Source organism: Staurois parvus, unplaced genomic scaffold, assembly GCF_062004578.1.
Source record: "Staurois parvus isolate SC_StPar_1 unplaced genomic scaffold, SC_StPar_1.0 ptg000303l, whole genome shotgun sequence".
Taxonomy (NCBI): Eukaryota; Metazoa; Chordata; class Amphibia; order Anura; family Ranidae; genus Staurois; species Staurois parvus.
In genome coordinates, this window is record NW_028318099.1 from 12,131,573 (window position 1) to 12,153,060 (window position 21,488).

The following is a 21,488-nucleotide window of genomic DNA, read 5'->3' on the forward strand; positions in this document are numbered from 1 at the left end:
AACTAGTATGAACATGCATCTTGCAGCAGTCATTTCCGTACAGAGCACAAGTACATATCTTTTAGTCATCTTCCTGATCCTTCATTTCTCTCTTTGGGATCACGAAAGTGTTGGGACCACTTCCCCATCTACAGTATAGAAAATCTTTAAGTATTAGGCTTTCCACTGCCAAGACACATGTGAAGGTCAGGGGGGCAATGTCACTTCATTAGTTTACAGCCACTCTCTTCCAAATGTCCCATTTACAACTTTGCCCAGCTGGGCAGGCTCCCTGATAATTTCAATTACCAGGTTTCACTGCCACTTACAATTTAGAAGACTCTGTCCAGGATCCCAAGGCCATATGCACCATGCTACAGAACCTGCAGAAGGTCAGTGGTAGACAAGGCAGCTACAGCTAGTTCTCACATGATCTGTGCCACTTCTCTTGGGAATTCAGCTCTGCACAGGGCTCTTTAGACCAGCTCAGTACAGTATTACATCTTTGCAGCTCTGTTCCCATACCTCAGTCTAACTGAACTCCACCCACCGCTGGCACTAACTCCACCCATTACATCACTACAGGTGGAGTTTCTCTAAAAAGGGAGCTAACACCTGCTTATAACTCTCCCCTTATCATGCCATAATGGCAACAGAGCCAGTTAGTGGCAGGCATGCTAACTGCCACCAAATATATCTATTTGGACTGTATCTGTTATATCATGAATGACAGGAATTTATTATTATTATACAGGATTTATATAGCACCAACAGTATGCACACTGCTTTACAAAATGACAGGGGACAGTACAGTCACAATACAACTCACAAAAAGAGGGTTAAGATATATGATCATTTGTGTATATGAAGAGTTTATGCACAAAAACTGAAGGCAATATAAATATACTTGCTTCAATTATCCCCTTCAATTATTCAGCAAACGAGGAACAGGCACACGCATTCAATTCATATTAACCCAAATCCAATGGTTGCCATTTTCAGTAGATGTTTTTTCTGCATGTGTATACAACATTCCATATGTCTCATACGAGCTTAGAAGCATAGTGAAGGATTTCCAAGTAATAGAAAAGATGCCAGTTGGTATAGCCCCACTGAAAAAGAAGTCCTCAAGAGAACAGTCTGCGGCTAAAACATCATGTTTATTGACACTGTAGTAAGAAATGACACACAGTTAGAGCACCCTCCACCTGATACTTGTAAAAACAATGACAATGTTGCCATGAAATAAACCACCCGTACCAGGATCCTGGTCAGACCACACAACCACATGCACTCACCATGCACAGAGCAGAGATGTCAAATAGCATAGCATATGGGCAGCACAGTGGCTAAATGGTTAGCACTTCTGCCTGGCAGTACTAGGGTCCTTGGTTTGAATCCCAGCCATGGTACCACCTGCCTGGAGTTTGCATGTTCCCCCTGTGCCTGCGTGGGTTTCCTCCGGGTACTCCAGTTTCCTCCAACACTCCAAAGACATGCTGGTAGGTGAATTGGATCCTGTCTAAATTGGCCCTAGTATGTGTATGTATGAATGTTAGTTAGGGACCTTAGATTGTACACCCCTTGAGGGTTAGGGACTGATGTGAATGTACAATATATTTATGTAAAGCGCTGCGCAAATTGACGGCGCTATATAAGTACCTGAAATAAATAATAAAATAAATAAATAGCATATACCAAAAGGTCATACAGGCATAATCATATATGGTCAAATTTACTGACGTATCATGAAAGGCCTAATAGTGAAAATATCATACCATAGCAAAATCAGCAACAGGTATCATTGAGATCATCAGAGAATCACAGCTGAGGATGTGTCCAGTATGAGCATATATCCAGTTAGCCAGAATGTGTAGATGGGTCACCGGATGGCCCCAATCGAGCCCTTATGATGATGGGCGTAAATTGAAATGCCGTGAGGCTATATTGTGTAGTATAACAGCTCAATCATATATTTCGATAATTCCGCCCAGATTGGACCTTTAGAACAAATGAGAGATAGTCAATATCATGTTGCTTGTAGCAAATAGAAGGAATCAAAGCCTTATGATGATGGACATGAATTAGGGTACCATATGACTATATGTTGTAGTATGACAGCCCAATCTGATTCATTGTTCACAAATTTTTCTGTGCCTGGGGATCCCCATTTTAGCTGTTTTTTTGTAAGGATTTCCAAGTACCTATCACAAAAGCATACTGCTCCTAGTTGAAGCTTCATCCTGACAAAGCTCTGGGCAGGGTGATACGCATTGATGTAATGCCACAGTTGCATGGAGATGCAGGTAGAGTAATACCTACACAATCCTGGATACACGAAGTGTTGTGCGAACAGAATATCAGTCCTTTGGAGTAGGGCAGCTGATGCACCATGAACTGTATTTAGTCATATTTTTCCACTCACACTTTTACAATCCTCAGCATGATTCAATGTTATCTACTTCCCAGTCAAGAAGACTTAATTTGTATTTAACAAGTTCATGGTCAGTTTTATTATATTTTCTTTTGACCTTAACTAGATTTATTGGAATTTGTTTCATTCTGCTTCCTCTGTTATGCAACTACCATAAAGCTGGTGATGTAACATATTCCTTGTCGTAATTGTGAAAGAGTGACTTTATATTCTAGTGTCTCTTTTTAATCTGCTATGACTTGGTTAAACTAGATGTTGACTACAAGTCATTTACTTTTATTAAAAGAACCTACAGAAATTATTTGTGACAATGTTAACATGGTACAACAGTCTTTCATGGGCTGTAAATATATCATTTGTGAAGCTCACCTGTATTGTACATTTTCTTGGCAAAGTAACATGTTAACTTTGCAGGAAGAACTTTAAAATGGTTGTTATCTTTGTATGCATGAAGATAAAAAAACTTCTTCGTGCAGGTAACCCCCCAGCCCCCCTTTATACTTACCTGAGCCCGAGCTCAATCAGCGATGTACATGAGAGTAGAAGCTCTCTCAGCTGTCTCCCTCCTCATTGGCTCAGAGACAGCAGCGGGAACCATTGGCTGCTGTCACGTGCCCCCAGAGTGAGCAACTTGCTATAAGGGCACATGGCAGGGGAGAGAAGCCAGGAGTGCCAACAGGGGAACTGTGAAGAGGAGGATTCAGGCTGCTCTGTGAAAAAACACTGCACACAGCAGGTAAGTAAGACATTTGTTTTATCAACATAAACTATGTACCTTTACAATCAAATTTTGGGCAAACCCTGGAACAAAAACAATAGATTTTTTTCTACATATTTACCTGTTAAATCCATTTCTTGGATTACATCACAGGACACAGAGCAGGCTATTCATGACTATGTGGGTTACAGGCCACCTATAGGTGAATGGACACTGGCCGACCAATCCTATAAAGGAAGTACTTCAGTTTTTGTAGCAAGCAATGACATTCCAGAAAGAGGGGTGGGACCTCTGTGTCCCATGATGTACTCCAAGAAATGGATTTGCACTCCCTCTAGTGGCCGGAAACAAAATGAGCAAGCACATCTTGGGAACAACAGTGAGCACGTCCCCTGGTGGAAACTCACAACACCTCTCCTTTTCCCTCCAATGTAGAGCTTTGTTTGTTTCTCTAGAAAAAAGGAGATAAGTTACCAGTCCTGCTGCAGGTCCCTGACTGCCGTCAGGCACCAACCTTCACCCATCACAGTGGGCATTGCCATACAGACCTTCAAGGACTTAGTCCCCATGCTGATGGGCTACTGCCTTGGACCCATATGGCACCCTGCTGGAAGTACCTTGGTCAGATTTACAACTGCACAGGGTTCCATCTGTGTGGGGTTCAGCACCGCAAGGCTGCATTACAGGCAAAACCTTGAGGATTTTTCTTCTTATCCAGCGAGACTTGGGCACCATGTATTTTAGCTCATAGCCAAATGGATCCAATTAAAGTCCCTGATTCTCTAATGGAACCATTCTGGACTTTTAGGTATACTCCAAGAGCACAGCAACACATTCAGTGACCATCCACCCTACAGAACCTAGCGAAAAAACTGAGTCCTTCTGCCATGCTACCAGGACCTTCCCTGTCCCATTACTCAGAAATTCAGCTCTGATTAATCAAAGCAGCATTGCCAGTACGCAGGGAAAATTCTGACAGCTGGAGCTGTCAAACTAAAGCAGTCTGTTAATGTTTATCAACAACATTGCTGAAAAAAATATTGTTTCATTTTGTATCTGTTTATTCACAGGTAAGTGGCTGTTTTTTTAAAGTCAGCAGCTACAGTTTTTGTAGCTGCTGACTTTTATTTTTTGATAGGTTGAGTGAAACTCCACTTTAACTTAAATCTGCAGTTAAAGACAGCTAAAGCAATCTGACAAGTAACAAAAAGTTGGTTTTTTTCAAATTAAATGTTCCTCTGTTCAATCCCCTACTAATCCCTAGTTTATGTTAATCAGCCCTAATTAACGCCTTATTCTCTTTCAGTTAATTATTATTTTCCTGCTGATTTTTTTGTCGATTTCTATTTGATAAACTAATAATATTCAAACTTTTTGGGTTTTGTTTGTTAATATTTTTACTCCTTTAACATATATTTACAAATTTCACATATTGGATGTTCAGTGTATACAACATAACAGCAGATCTCTTTGTCCATGGCTTATTGCACAGCTTTTGTGACCCGACACATAAATCCAGCATGAGCTGCATAGCTACTGTGACGAGATCCAACACTTACTAGTCATCTATTGTGGCTTGAGTGCTATCTGATATACAGCTAATATAGAACTGAGCAGTAGATAGACATGCAATGGTGATGTCAAGACTTGGAAACAAATCTGGTCAGGTGATATATGGACTCAGCACAAACTGCAACCAACAGGGGACAATGGTGAATCTTTGTCAATACCTCAGTCTCACAATGGAACCTCATGCTTCAAGATAAAACCGTGAAGGTTTAGCGCTCTTCCTTGGATGGACTGCTGAAAAGATGTCCAGGTATCCCTTACCAGTACAGTGGCTGCCTGCCATAGGCACAGTTCCAGGCAGTCTAGGGGATGTCTCTTTATGGATTTTGTTGCATAAACTTGAACTTGAAGAGTCCAAAGCCAGGTCTTACTCATAATGTCCTAGGATATCTGTCTGCCACCCAGCTTCCACGCAACACTCTTCAGTGCGGGAGACAAAGTTCCTTCTCCAGACCAGACTCCAAGATGATGCCCTTCAAGCAAAAACCTTTTTAGCATATCTTCTCCATGCCTTCAACCCAGCTCCTGCTGGGGCCTAGACTATTACCCCTGTCTCACACTAATTGCCTTCAAGGGGCAGCAGCCCACTTTGCCCAGGCCTCCCAACATATATCACCTCCCCAGCCACTTTCTGGGCACCCCTTCCCAAGGATTAGCTGAGGTCTGATAAATATTCATAAATCAGTGGCTAATCCTCTTATTCTATTTTTTGGAAACCTCTTCCAGAAGCAGACAGGAGCAATCAACCACTGGCCTTAAGGAAGCTTGATCACACCAGAAAAACATACCACTGCTGCACTAAGTACAGTGGAGCCAAAAAACAAATATAGTCTAACTTTTGGCAGGAATAATAAATTAACATCCTGGGACTTGTATGCAACATTGCTTTGGCAGATTACATCCAATATAATGGAATAGTGCATTTACAAACATAAAAGAAAGGAGATAAGTTTGGCTTTGGGAAAATGTAGGTATGTTTTTAATGTGTTTTATTAAGTGTAATAGAAAGATGTTTTTCACAGACATACCTGATGAAGGGGTCCTGTGAGGCTCCAAAATGTTGCTCTTGGTGTAACTATGTGATCGCTTAATAAAGCTTTGGACCCACATTGGAGATCCACAGTGTGCAGGTGACATTCTTCTAATTGTTCTCGGTTCCAGCCGATGGTCGCTGCAGCACCTGCCTACACACACAACCATCTCTAAACTCAGGAACGTGGGATTGTGCATGCTCTTTCACTGATTACTTACCCATTGACACTAAAGCTGGCATTTGGACTACACTGGGCTCTCGGTTAAAATACTATAGTGCTTTTTTCTTTTTACATCTCTGAAGTGCCAAAGAGGCATGCCCGCATTGGATCCAGGTGCATCTGTACCCAACAAGTCAGGGGCAAAAAGCCTTGACCAATAATCGTGGGCTGAAAAAAAACCTGTTTTTATAAATTAGCAAATTTAAATGTGTTTTACTAATTCCAAATAACTTAAGCCCATCAGAGTCTCCTCTTACATCAGAGTCCCCATCAAAACCCCTCCTTACATCTGGGTCCCCATTAGTGTCCCCTCTATTACATCAGAGGGCCAAATAAAAGCTTGCAGCCAGCTGAATTTGATTCATGGGCTATAGTTAGTAGACCCTTAGGGGATGATTTACTAAAGACAAATAGACTATGCACAATGCAAGTGCAGTTACTCCTGAGGTTAGTAAATAGGGTAAGCCTTCCCTTTGCAAAGAATACCCAATCACATGCAAGGAAAATAAAAAAAACAGCTCCGGAGCAACTGCACTTGAAAAGTGCACAGTCTATTTGCCTTTAGTAAATCAACCCCTTAATGTCTTATGTCTATCTACACTACACTGTACAATGATGCTTGTATGTTTTGTACAGTATGTAAGGAAAATGTCAATAAACACTTTATAGGAAAAATCTGGCTGGTAGTAAATAAATATGTAAGTAATGTTTTGTTTAAATGCATGCTGTGATGTAGTAATTGTTAAAGGTGTTAAATGGCATTTGATGCTTTTTTCTATTGAATTACTGAACAGGAAGTCACCTATTGAAAAACAGTTTTTTCCGCTATGCTACCTTGATTTTATTAAAACTATTCTGACTGCAACTGTTGTATTAGTGAGTTGTCCTTTGCTGAGACCTCTATGTCTGGCCTGTATAAGCAGATACAATCACTGCAGACAGTCTTTATCAGATAGCTGAACTCACCAAACAAATACCTTTTCTCATCCACAAAGGTCTTTATTGAATGCAGCAGGTTAACAGCAGACAACAAGATGTAGTAGATGATTGAACAGACGCTGTTTGCAGGTCAAAACATGGTAATTATTTCCCAGATGTGAGCAGTTTTAATATGGCCTAGATACAAGCAGCCATATTCATCCCAATAATGACAGACTGAAAGGGAAGGGGAAATACATCATAAAATGGGGAGGGAACACAGAAAAGGATGGTGCCATAACCAAAATAACCACAAGATTGCTGTATATTAACTAATTATACTGAGGTCAATAAACAATGGTTAAGGAAAGTATCTATATAAATCCTTAATTCACAGTAATATGAACATTAACCATGACTATGCATTGTGTTATATTTTTACACAAGTGTAACAGCACAAATGTACACCTGCACTTTGTCATAACTAAAGGCTTAGAGTGGACAGAGTGGAGATGGATTAGAACTAGAGATGAGCGAATCGAACTTGGCGAAGTGGAATTCGTTTCGAATATTAGGAAAAATTCGATTCGCACCGAATCCGAATATTAGCAAACTTCGGATACGCGAATCGAATTTTTCCAGATCGGCCGATTTTCATCCCTTCTACAGCCGGCAAAAAGTGTCCCTGCAGAGAGCTCCGCTATTTCTGACAGTTCTCTGACAGTTCCTTCACATTTACAGCGGTTGAAACATTGTATCTATTTGTTTCCATTTAGGATACAGATGTTTTTATTCGGAAACAAATAGATACAATGTTTCAACCGCTGTAAATGTGAAGGAACTGTCAGAGAACTGTCAGAAATAGCGGAGCTCTCTGCAGATACACTTTTTGCTGTACTGGAATTCTTCTTCTTCATTCCTCTTCTTCTTTTCATTCTTCTTCTTCTTCTTTTCATTCTTCTTCTTCTTCTTTTCATTCTTCTTCTCATTCTTCTTTTCATTCTTCTTTTCATTCTTCTTCTCATTCTTCTTTTCATTCTTCTTCTTCTTTTCATTCTTCTTCTTTTCATTCTTCTTCTTCTTCTTTTCATTCTTCTTCTTCTTCTTTTCATTCTTCTTTTCATTCTTCTTCTTCTTCTTTTCATTCTTCTTTTCATTCTTTTCATTCTTCTTTTCATTCTTCTTCTTCTTCTTTTCATTCTTCTTCTTCTTCTTTTCATTCTTCTTCTTCTTCTTTTCATTCTTATTCTTCTTCTTTTCATTCTTCTTCTTCTTCTTTTCATTCTTCTTCTCATTCTTCTTTTCATTCTTCTTCTTCTTCTTTTCATTCTTCTTCTTCTTTTCATTCTTCTTTTCATTCTTCTTCTTCTTCTTTTCATTCTTCTTCTTCTTCTTTTCATTCTTCTTTTCATTTTTCTCATTCTTCTTTTCATTCTTCTTTTCATTCTCCTTCTCATTCTTCTTTTCATTCTTCTTCTTCTTCTTTTCATTCTTCTTCTTTTCATTCTTCTTCTTCTTCTTTTCATTCTTCATCTTCTTCTTTTCATTCTTCTTCTTCTTCTTTTCATTCTTCTTTTCATTCTTCTCATTCTTCTTTTCATTCTTCTTTTCATTCTTCTTCTTCTTCTTTTCATTCTTCTTCTTCTTCTTTTCATTCTTCTTCTTCTTCTTTTCATTCTTCTTTTCATTCTTCTCATTCTTCTTCTCATTCTTCTTTTCATTCTTCTTCTCATTCTTCTTTTCATTCTTCTTCTTTTCATTCTTCTTCTTCTTCTTTTCATTCTTCTTCTTCTTCTTCGTCGTGCCCCGTGACTGCCCAAATGAGTGAAGTGTGCGGTGATTCTAAGATCGACGGCACTCATCTGCATGTCATACTGACTGACAGTATTATTTCTCTTCCCCAGCAGACTCCAAGGGCATTTAAATTAAAGGTACAGTGTTCTGCACTAATATAAAGGCTCTCTGAAGCCTAGAAACCCTTTTAATAAGTTAAATTCGCAGCGAATAAATTTGCATCGAATCGAATTTCTTCCGCAAATTCGGCGAATTTTTGAATAATTCGCTCATCTCTAATTAGAACCCCCGGTCAGTGTTTATTGCTGTCTGTGACCCCGTTAAGGAGATTCACCCTTTCTATTTGTTTACCATTATAATTGAAAGTTAAAGTAAAAGAAAACCCCTAATTTTGGGTTGTCCCCAGGAAAGTAATAGAGGGGAAATCTTCCAATGAGGACACTAGTTCTGGTGACCTGGGGTCCCCAAGGAATTCCTTTATAATTTGCAAGGATTTCCTTTCACTTTCTGTTAGGCTATGGGACAGGAAGTGAAGGGAAATCTCTACAATGGGACACAGATGGCGAAAAAAATCTGGCAGGAGTTATAACCCTCCCTTACTCTATTCAAAATAAAAACAAAAGTTATGCCTATAGTTCTACTTTAAAGATCAATTATCCCAGCAGCACATATTCAGCTTTCCTTCCCTTTCCCACCATCCCTTCAGTCACTGGGGGCAATGAAAATACCCAGTGCGTCCTGTTATGGAGGTGCAAGTAACTCACTTCATGTGACACGGCTACTGCTTGGTTACTGCCACATGGGGCAGACAGACCATCAGCTATGTGAAAGTTCTGACTAGAGCTTACACTGAGCTATCTTTCCTCATTGCTGGCAGCTAAAAGGAGTGGCAGCGGAGAGAAAGAAAGGTGAGCATGTCCTCCTAAGGAGGGGGCATTAAAGTTAACCTGCAGATCTTAGATACAGTTTTAGGGGTCCATTCATAAATTAGTGGAATGGCTTTGCTGCAACCCTATTGCTGCTTTAAAAAGTAAAAAAATAAGAGAACCACATATTTATAAGGCACAGCAAGACGTTTTACATATGTGCTTCATGCTCTAATTGCTTTAGGTCTCCAAAGCAAGTAGAGTGCAATAGAAAAAAGTATGAATAATAAAAAAATGTTAGGAGATCCCAATCACTGTTTACAGAAATCTCTCCACATCTCTACACCATAGCCTGCATCTTTATGAGTGAACTGTAAAATGCAGGCTACAGTGTTGAGTAAGGTGAAACAGGAAGGCACTTCTAAATGCAGTTTTCCAGGTCAACTTTAATAAAAAGTGGTTAAAAACAAATACAATGTAGTAGTACAAACAGGCTCTAATGTAATCAGCCAGTAGCTGGGCTCTGTCCTCTGAGCGATGGATCCACTGTGCCAGCCAGTTTGGTCTTGAAGAAGGAGCACTGCTCATGCTCCGAAACGCGTCACCACTCCATGTTCATGTCACTTCTGGTCCATGGACAGCGTGCATTCCAGCGTGCATTCCAGCGTGCATTCCAGCGTGTGCTCCAGCGGTTCGAACAGAGCGGTGACCATCTTTAACACCTCTCCTCAAGCTCCCCATGCAGCTGCTGGCTGGCACAGCGACTCCATCGCTCACAGGACAGAGCCTTGCTACTGACGCATTACATTAGAGCCTGTTTGTACTACTACATTGTAAGTGTTTTTAACCAATTTTTATTAAAGTTGACCTGGAATACTGTACTTAGAAGCGCTTTCCTGTTTCACCTTCTTTTGCACAGAGTTTGTCTCCACTCTTTAGAAGTACTGCTCAGTACCGGTTTCCCTACACACCATCCATCATCAGCTGCCATACTTACACAGCATCGTCCACCGACGCACCCTACTACCCACCTTACAGTATTGAGTAATAATGTGAATTATAACAGAGAGAGGATGCTGGTATGGGATCTCCTCTTCAAATAGCCTTCTATTTTCCTCCATGCTTGGCTTGACCCGAGGTGGAGCATGATGTGTACTTGCAGCTTTGATCCTGGCATCTTCTGAAAGGTCCTGCACATGGTGAGTACAGCTACCTGTTAAGAGAGCCCAGTCCCATGACCTGTTAAAATCATGTAACCAGCCTCACCTCCATTTACCAAGTTCTCTCCATAACTCTACACAGCTTTTTTTTAGCATTTTTGCATTCGCGTTTAGCGTCTTTTTGTTGCATTTAGTGGCGTTTTCCAGCGTTTTTGTTTTTTAACCAAAAAAAAGTGGTAAAAAAAGTCCAAAAACGCTGGTTTGTGGCGTTTTACCGTGTTTTGCCACGTTTTTCAGAGTTAGACCGTTTTTACAGCTAAAAAACTCCTCTGGAAACCCACTAGTCCTGGGTTTTTTTCCAGCCACAAACGTCCCAGCCAGAAAACGTTGATTACAGTCTATGTGTGCATGGACACATAGGATAACATGCTGGGGAGTTTACTAGATGTAGAAAAAAATGTCAAAAGCCAAAAACAGCCGCTGTAAAAACGTCAAGTGTGCATGAGGACTCAGACCTCATGCACATTGGATATTTTTACAGCTGCTGTTTTTGATTTCTGGCATTTTTTTCTACAGCCAGTAAACTCCCCAGCATGTTATCCTATGTGTCCATGCACACATAGGCTTTAATTAACCTCCCTAGCGGTCTGATTATGTCCATATTTCTGTGCTCAAAGCGGTACATTTTTTGCATGGAAATATGTATTTTTTTATTGTAGGCCTGTAATTTTTAGGAATAACTCACTGAAATCTGTCCGAACAAGAGTCTAGTAAACATTTTAAAATTTGAAACACGAAATCATAAATTATAATTTAATAAATAATCATAAAAAATAATAATAAATTTAATTCAATAATATAATCAAACCAAAAACACTGAAATTTGAAATATAGCGCCAAAGCAAAGTCGCAAAATCGTTTTCAGTGTCTGATGATGAATTTCCCCACGAATCATTATCACTTAATTCTGCAAGTAGTTCTAATTTACTATCTCTGTTCTCTAGCTGATCTAAAACTGCTTTGGACCTAAAGGGACGCTTTTTGGACGCCATGGACATTTCTCAGTTTCCAGGCAGAAAGAACAGTCAAAATGCAGGCAGGCCACAGGACAAAGCTCTAGGGACAAAATGTATGTGAAATGGTTTGATACAGTAATGTAATACTATGTGATTTTAGTGAATTTAGTGAATGTCACTTTTTGTCATTTTCAAATTTCCCGCTGTTCCATCCCCGTACGTCCCGACGTCACAGGGGACGGAACCCAGAAGACAGATGCCGGCATCCACCGGAGGACATTACAGGGGACACTTCAGGAGGGACATCGCGGGAGCGCAGGACAAGGTACAAGAAGAACAGATCCCGGAGCAGCGCCGCATGGTAAGCCCGAGTGTAGCTCGGGGTTATTGCTTGTGGTACTGAAACTTTACCCCGAGCTACACTCGGGAATACCGCCAGGGAGGTTAACGTTTTTTGGCAGGGGTGTTTTCTGAATGGAAAAAAAAAAACAGAATTAGTGGGTTTCAAGAGGAGTTTTTTAGCTGTAAAAATGCTCTAACACTGATAAAAGATGAAAAATGCAGATAAAAGATGAAAAATGCTAAACAACGTGGCTATCCAGCATTTATTAGTGTTTTTGAGCCTGATGATTTTGTGGGTGTATAACTTTGCTAAAAACGTAAACACTGAAAAATACTAAAAATCGCTGAAAAAAAAGCTAGAAAACGCAAAAAAACTCACGTTTTTATTGCAGCATTCTACAGCTAAGGCTACTGGTGTTTTTTTAAAGTCCAGTGTGTATGAGGCCTAAGTGGTTTCCTCCATACTTGGTTTGACCTGAGACGGAGTATGTGTACATACTGCTTTGGTCATGGCATCTTCTGAAAGGTCATGCACATTGAAAATGTTTCATTTTCTCCCTGTATTTGTTCAGGGCATCTATCATTCACTATGAACGATTCACTGTGCAGTATATTAAAATGCAAAGGCAAGCAGTGAGGATAATGTCATGTCTGTGTAGAAGGTTTGCAATTATATTTAGCAACTGGATGACAGGGTTTAGTTTTGGGGTTTCTTTTAACCTTTAAAGTCAGGTTTCTTAAGAACCTGTTTATGGGCAGCTAATGGTGTGATGAATATTTTGTTTTTTCAGTATGTGCCTGTGTGTCTAGATAATTGATGTTCTGCAGCTCTGACGATGCAACTGTTTGTTTTACAGGTAAGCAAGCGGAGATGACAAAGATAAATACCTTCCCACGTATGTGGTGGATCCAGATTTTCTCCAGTCACTACCAAGTCATAGGTTGTTTTTGCAAGATGTTGGAGACAGTGAGAAGAGCTTGTTTTCAGCAGTAAGGTTTAATGTTTTAACAACATCTGGAAGCAACATTCTTTATTATATAAGTGGTCAGCACTTCCAACTGACAGTATTAGAGTCAGTGGTTTCAATCCCAACCCCCGGCACTACCTGCCTGGAGTTTGCATGTTCTACCTGTGCCAGCATGGGTTTCCTCTGGTTACTCCGGTTTCCTCCCACACTCTAAAGACATGCTGGTAGGTTAATTGTCTCCTGTCTAAATTGTCCCTAGTATGTGTATGTATGAATGTGAGTTAGGGGCCTTAGATTGTAAGCTCTTTGTGAGCACAGACTGGTGTGAATGTATAATATATATGTACACCACTGCATAAGTTGACAGCGCTATACAAGTACCTGAAATAAATAACTAAATAAATATATTAGAACCATATGGAACTGAACTGACTCCACACACTTTATATAGCTAAAGAGAAATCATTAAAGCTGAAGATTATTCTGCTTATATTTTGCCTTCCCTGGTCCTTCTCTCTGCCCATCAAGAATATGTTAATGACGTTTTTATATAAAACCTTTCTGTTTTCATTATATACTTTTATTTTAGACCAAGGGTCTCCAAACTTTTCAAGCAAAGGGCTAGTATACTGGCCTTCAGATTTTAGAAGGGCCGGATTAGGGCCAGTGAGGATAGAAAATGTCCTGGCTCTAGCATCAGTGGGAATAAACATGGCCTCAGGATTGTTGGTCAGTAGGAGGAGGAGTAGTGCCCCACAATTGGTATTAGTGGGAAGAATAGTACACTATCATTGGTTTCCTGGGAAGAAGTACTGCCCCATTGTTGGTCTCAATGGGAGGAATAGTGCCCCAAGGGCCGGATAAAGGGTAGCAAAGGGCCACATCCGGCCCTCAGGCTGCAGTTTGTAGATCCCTGTTTTAGACCAAATGACATCGACACTGTGTCTTTGTGCTTCACTATGCAATGCAGGTAGACCATGGCTAGTGGGAAGGACTGGCAGGGTACTGTACATAGCTTTTTGCAAACTGATGCAAGCAGTAGGCTTGGTCTGAGTTATGCAAATAATAAAATGCCTTTATGGGTGAGTATCAGTTTGGAGAAGTTGGCAGAACATATTTGTATGCAGACTGTGCTGGGTAATTCTCGCTTAGTAATTCTAAGCCTCTATGATTGAAAGAACTGAAATCCAGTGAATGGAAGGGGCTGGGCTGGGGAGAGAAGCACTAGATGTTGCTGGAATTAATCCAGCCAAGGAGCTGCAATTTCTAATGAACACTGTGAGAAGCCTAGAGTATGCAGTGAAATTAGAGTGAACAATTTCACTATATGGGAGAGGAGTCTGTACAATTGTGATAGTCTTAAAGTGTTACTAAACCCACAACAGTAAAATCAGTCAGTATATGAAGTAAAGCATGCTTGTTATACCCACTGTGGAACCTAAGGGGTTAATCCTCTGCATTGTGTAAAAAGGCTGTTTGATCCTGACTTCTCTGCCCCTCCTCTTGTTCAAATGTCCACACTGATAAGACAAACTGAATCCGTAGCCCTTCTGCACATGCCCAGTTTAGTGTGTATTGCTAGAGAGGTTTTTTTTTTCTTGGAAGAGTGCATATGATCAGCACAGGGCCAATCAGCACTGTCCAGACAGAGGTCAGGGGTTCTACATCCTCCAAGAGCAGAAAGAAAACTCCTCCTACAAGCTTTAACCAGTGCTCTGCTGAAGTCACAAGACTGCTCTAACTGCTGATGAGAAAAGGTATTTAGCAGTTTATATTTACTAAAATTGCATTTCCATGTTTGGTGTACTGTGGAAGTCCAGATATCGTGAATGCAGAGTCCTGGGTTTAGTAACACTTTAAATGTGTGAAGATCAGCTTTAAGAATACTAAAAAAAAATGTAAGCTTGATTTGGTGACTATGTGAAGCATTGTTCATCGTATTCCTCCAATGTGCCTCTGATTCTTAATTCTTCCCTCTTCCTTCATTTTTCTTATTTCGTCCAGCTTTATCACTTACTTTTTTGTCCATCCCAGTCTTTTCTCTCTACCTACTCATTTTCTTCATATGTGTAATAACAATATTTTTCTTTAGTTTTGGATTGGGTAGGAATGGTTAATACCCCTCATGAGGGTTGTATATATTTAAATGTTAGTTATAGATTATAGCAACATACAGTTGTGTTCAAAATAATAGCAGTCAGACATCACTAACCTGATCAATCACTGTTTTTGGTAGAAATGATATTTCTACATGGCAAATAATTTACTAGCAGGTGTAGTAGAGTAATAGAAATCCAACAGACCCAACAGTCATGACATGCATGCTGCTGATTCTGTGTAACTGAATCACTAATTGAAAGGGGCATGTTCAAAATAATGGCAGTGTGGAGTTCTATTAGTGAGGTCATTCATTCTTTGAAAAACAGGTCGCAATTATTGCTCTTATTTAAGGAAGGAAGGCAGCAAATGTTGTACATGCTGGTTACAGTGCATTTCTCTCTGAAATTCTGAGGAAAATGGGTCGTTCCAGACATTGTTCAGAAGAACAGCGTACCTTGATTAAAAAGTTGATTGGAGAGGGGAAAACATATAAAGAAGTGAAGAAAATGATAGGCTGCTCAGCTAAAATGATCGCAAATGCTTTAAAATGGCAACCAAAACCTGAAAGACGTGAAAGAAAGCAAAAAACTACCATTCGAATGGATAGAATAGCCAAAATGGCAAGGACTCAGCCAACAATCAGCTCCAGGAAGATCAAAGAAGGTCTAAAGTTACCTGTGAGTACTGTTACAATTAGAAGACGCCTATGTGAAGCCAAGCTATCTGCAAGAAGCCCCCACAAAGTCCCACTGTTGAAAAAAAGACGTGCTGAAGAGGTTACAATTTGCCAAAGAGCACATTGACTGGCCTAAAGAGAAATGGCGCAACATTTTGTGGACTGATAAAAGTAAGATTGTTCTTTTTGGGTCTAGTGGCCGGAGACAGTTTGTCAGACGACCCCCAAACACTGAATTCAAGCCACAGTACACTGTGAAGACAGTGAAGCATGGTTGCACAAGCATCATGATATGGGGATGTTTCTCATACTACGGTGTTGGGCCTATTTATCGCATACCAGGGATCATGGATCAGTTTGAATAAATCAGAATACTTGAAGAGGTCATGCTGCCTTATGCTGAAGAGGAAATGCCCTTGAAATGGGTGTTCCAACAAGACAACGACCCCAAACACACCAGTAAACGTGCAACATTTTGGTTCCAGACCAACAAGATTGACGTTATGGAGTGGCCAGCCCAATCCCCGGATCTTAATCCAATAGAAAACTTGTGGGGTGACATCAAAAATGCAGTTTCTGAGGCAAAACCAAGAAATAGAGAACTGTGGAATGTAGTCCAATCATCCTGGGCTGGAATACCTGTTCACAGGTGCCAGAAGTTGGTTGACTCCATGCAACACAGATGTACAGCAGTTCTCAGAAACAGTGCTTATACAAGTAAATATTAAGTGATTCAAAGGAAAGCAAAATCTTCAAACATTTTTCAGTTTATATAGTGAATGTTTGAGTTTGTAAAAAAGAGTACAAACACTGCTATTTTTTTGAACAGTCTAATATTCACTTTTCTTCAATTTTTTTAGAGGAACAACACAAATTTGATATATTTTTCTTCATGTTTTGATTTGGAATAGAATGTGTAGTGTTCCCAATGCATTTGTGTGTATGGAAATAAAAGCTATTAGAAGGATTTTGAGCTTTATTCACTTTTTTCAGCACACTGCTATTATTTTGAACACAACTGTAAGAGGAAAAAAAAATAGTAAGGAATGACCTATTGTCTTTGTTAATGGTGCCAGTACAGCTATTTCAGCACTAGAGGTCAGCAGTTCTTTAAACTGTGAAGTGACTCATATGTAATGCTTTGATTTTCCATCTAAATGTGTAATAATTTATGGAGTTAACCAACATTTTTCACTGGACTTGACTCCAATTCTTACTTTATATGTTAGAGACAATTTGTATAGTCGCAGAAATTATAAGTCTGATTTAATCTTCAATTTTGTTAACACATTATATACTGTACATCTATAATGCTGCTCAAACCATATTGCATTTTAATGTTATCAAAACAAACTTAATTCCGATTCTATCTACAGAAAATGTATATTATATAGGGTGCGCTTGTTGGAGCCCAACCTCTGTAGCTGTAGGATAAAGGTGCCAGATGGATATCAGGGATGGATGGATGGGAGCAGTAACACTGAGGCAGCTCTTCTTAGAGTGGAAGCAAGACTCTAATGCAGTAACAAGAAAAAGAGAGGACGGCGCCTCTAAGTGCAGTATTGACAATTTATTTAGTAAACAATGGATACATTGCACTTACAAGATAAATAGTTAAAAAGAGGTCTGAAGAAGGAGCCTATTGAGCCTGCTCCGAAATGCATTACCGCCCTCTTTACCTCCTACATCCGACTCTGCTCTCCTAGCTTCATTTTGATGCACAGGCACATCCTGGACTCTACTTCCTGATCCTATAGACAGAGTTTGCTGCTGGACAGCTGGATGTCCCACCTGGATCCAATTAACACACAATGAGTCTTTTTAACTTTTTATCTTGTAAGTGCAATGTATCCATTGTTTACTAAATAAATTGTCAATACTGCACTTAGAGGCACCTTCCTCTCTTTTTCTCATTTCTATTACGATTTTCAATAACTATAAGCAACGAACATCCAGCACTATGAGTTACAGTTCTCACAACGGGTCACTTACTCAGCACCTCTTTCATTCAGAAAACATCTTGTATTATTTTCAATGAAAACAAGGCTTTCTGCAATTGAAGGAGGTGTGGATGAAAGTCATGATCTCCCCTCTTCCAATCAAAGAATGCCTTGTATTCTGTGAAAACAATACAAGATGTTTTCTGACTAGGAGAAGTGTTGAATGAGGGAGCTCTGTGAGAACTGTACTCCAGATAAAGCTGTAACTCACAGCACCAGATATCCAGTACTTATTGTAGTGTGTGGGCTGAATAAACGTAAGCGTTTTACCAAACTCAGCAGCAGCCACACATCGTACAAACTTTATTGGTTTTCATTAGTTTATTTAAATAAATAGTTTTGCCCAAGTTTAGCTTAAAGCTAATGGAATGATATATCTTAACACCCAGGGACCAGAAGCAAGTAGGAATCACTTCACCAAGGTGTTTGAAAATTAAAAATCAGCGTTCACAAATGCTGCAGCTGTTGACTTTTAAGAAACAAGTACTTGCAAGCCCATGGAGTCCAGTGCTATCTTCCCACAGTGAATTTTTCTCAGAGCGGAGGAAGTTCAGTGCCGAACTTGTGGCACAATACAAACATCTTTGGTGCAATTGGATGATAATCCCTCCATATAGAGAATGCATTGATGGTATCTGCAGAATTTGTAATAAGTCCGAAATGTTGGGAAATTTTTATCAAGTTTTTCATTCATCTGTACTGACAAAATCAGAAGTAATGAGAGAATCATTGGGTATCTTATTATTGATTTTTTGCGACAAGGCGCTGCGTTACCTTAACTGACAATTGCGTGCTCATGCAGTGCTGTACATAAATGAAATTTATGTCCTTTTTTCCCCACAAATAGAGCATTCTTTCTGTGGTATTTGATCACATCTGCATTTTTTATTTTTTGTGCTATAAACAAAAAAAGACTGGCAATTTTGAAAAAAAAAAACAATATTTTTGACTTTTTGCCATAAAACATATTCAGTAAAAAAATGTAAAAATCAAATTTCGTCATAAATTTATGCCAAAACGTATTTTTCTACATGTCTTTGCTAAAAAAAAATGTCAACACATGTAGATTAATTGGTTTATGTGAAAGTTATAGCATCTACAATTGGCGGTATATTCAGTATACTGGTATTTTTATTTTTTAATACTAGTAATGGTGGCGAGCAGCAACTTATAGAGGGACTGCGGGACTCCAGCAGGCATTCTGACACTGGGGGGGGGGGGACTGACTAACTGCCACTGACTTCCCAATGACACTAATACAGTGATCAGTGCTAATAAAAAGCACTGACACTGTACTAATGACACTGGGAAGGAAGGGGTTAATATCTGGGGCTATCAAAGGATTAACTGTGTGCTGTTTTGCATTGTGTGCTGTGTGTGTTTTACTAGGGAAACATACTGTTGTGTATTTCTCTGCTGTGCAGAGAAATACACGTCAGCATGTTATTGCTGGCAGGAGAGAGACCTGTGTGGAAGGTATGGGGTGGGAAGAAGGCTGGCCAATGGTCAACCAAATCATGTATTCATTTTGATAAATAAAGTGCCCTGAGGCACTGGGGGTACCTGCCTATAAACCTGGGGCCACCTCAAAAAGTATTTTCTTTTGGTGGAAACTAAGGACACGTGACATTTCTAAATTTGGACTAGTGAGCAGTGGTGTATTTAGGTTTTGTGCTGCCCTAGACACCCCCCTTCCCTAGTGGAGAGAGCCTTTAAAGGGCCAGGAGGCACCGGCGTGAAGGGGTAAAGGTAAAAAAAACCCCACAGTCCCTCCCATATACCTAAATTTTTGCTTGAGTTTTATCACAATCCAGCTCTGTGCCTGAGAGCAGGACTGTTTCTCTCTCTCACAGCATCCCATTGGCTTCTGATGCTGTCAAATTTTGTGGGGAGGGAGAAGAGGGTGGGGCCTAGCCACGCTGTGTGTGTCTATAGACACATACAAACCAGCTTGGGATTGAGCCTGCATGAGTGCCCTCATTGCAAGTGGCTTGCTATAAAGGCACTCGGAAAGGATGAGGAGCCGAGAAGAGGAACCCCAAAAGAGGAGGTATGGGGCTGCTATGTGCAAAACCAATGAACAGGACAGGTAAGCATAACATCTTTATTATTTAAAAAAATTAACCTTTACAATCGCTTTAAAGTGAAACTAGAACCACATTTCTTGATTTTTTTTTTCATTTTGGAGAGAATACGTTTTATAACCTCTGTCAGTTTTTTTGCCACATATGTCCCATTGGGGAGCTTTCCCTCTACTATCTGTCTCATATCCAAAACAGTAAGTGAGAGAAAATCCCTCAAAAGTGAAGGAAATCCCTGGTTGTCACCAGAGCTTTTGATCCCACTGAAAGATATCCCTTTTATTCCTGTTTTGGACATTTGGGATTTTTTTTTCACATTCACTCTTGCTGATGTTCACCAGGACAAAGAGAGAGGGTGAATCTCCCCGATGGGGGCACAGACAGTAATAAATACCCAACAGGTCTTCAAATCCCTCTCTACTCTATCCAAAATCCACATTACCCACATTAGTATGGTTGCTCAGCCCTGCAATCCTAGCACCAGGCTGTGCACCAGTACATATTAGTGAATGTCCAGGCATTCACTCGGCCAGTTGAGTTTCACAATTACACAGGAATGGGTGTGTAGCTCATTCACCAGTTCTGGCAGGTAAGGGACTCTGTGCCTGTGCTGAGAATGGAGCTTTTCCACAGTCACAGTGTTAACCCACCCTCTGTCCACTAGGGGTTGCACTGAGAATGTGGACTGCCAGATACTTTGTAGAGAAGTGTGGAGGATTGTGGAAGATGTTGTTTTTACTTTCTGGCTTTAGACTCTAAGAGGAAAAGACTTTCCAGCAGGGTCATGATGGAGAGGAGGGGGAGTATTGTAATTTTCACAGGGGGGAGGAGAAAGACAACTTTCAGAGAAACTAAGGCTGCAAGCAGACCACTGCACCTGAGCAAAAGAGATATACGTACAGTGCCAGCCATTCCGGATGCCCTAAATACTGCATGAGCCTGCTTGGCGACTGAGGATTGAGACACCAAGAACAGCATCCAGAGTATACTTAGCTGGTGAGTGGAAGGAGATCCCCTGCTGACATAGAGTGATGAGAGGCTTCTGGTCAACCCTGCACTACACCTTGATAGAAAGGGACATAGTTGCCTTATAAAACACAGTGGCAGTGCCTGCAACAGATCTTAAAGGGACACTACCTTAAGTGTTCCACCATAACAGTTGAGCCCCAATGAGCTGGCAAGCAGAGGAAATAGGATATATCACGGATTGTTGAATTGGTTTTGTGGTATATATATATATATATATATATATATATATATATATATATACATACACACACACACACATCTCCCCCTAGTTAGGGCTGCCTGGTTCAAGGCTCAGGAGGGGTTGTGTTTTGTAAGAATTATTGTTTCTGTAGCGTATTACTCCTATGCGTGTCCATTCACTTATATAGGTAGGACTGCACTCAGCTCAGCGCAAGGACAGGAAAGTAAACAAAGGGCTTTCCACACTGTAAATGGCTAAGCACCAAGGTAAATGAGCCCTTAATCGTATGAAAGCTCAACTTGAGTTACCCTGGCTTGCAATAGGTTAAACTTCTGTTGTAGTCACAAATCATTGTCATCTCATTAGTGCCCAGTCATGCCAGAGTGATTTCAGGTGCGATTTGC

The 21,488-nt window shown here is 40.2% G+C and overlaps 1 long non-coding RNA gene across 1 annotated transcript in view; it reads right to left on the reverse strand.

The window, feature by feature from the left end:
- Nucleotides 1-6,937: 6,937 nt before the first annotated feature.
- Nucleotides 6,938-21,488, reverse strand: part of LOC149457792 (uncharacterized) — a 31,957-nt gene continuing 17,406 nt past the window's right edge. The window contains exons 2-3 of the long non-coding RNA XR_016313558.1: nucleotides 10,563-10,744; nucleotides 6,938-7,108 (exon numbers count right to left, since the gene is read on the reverse strand). This is a non-coding gene — a long non-coding RNA (uncharacterized LOC149457792). The remainder of the gene's footprint in view (nucleotides 7,109-10,562; nucleotides 10,745-21,488) is intronic.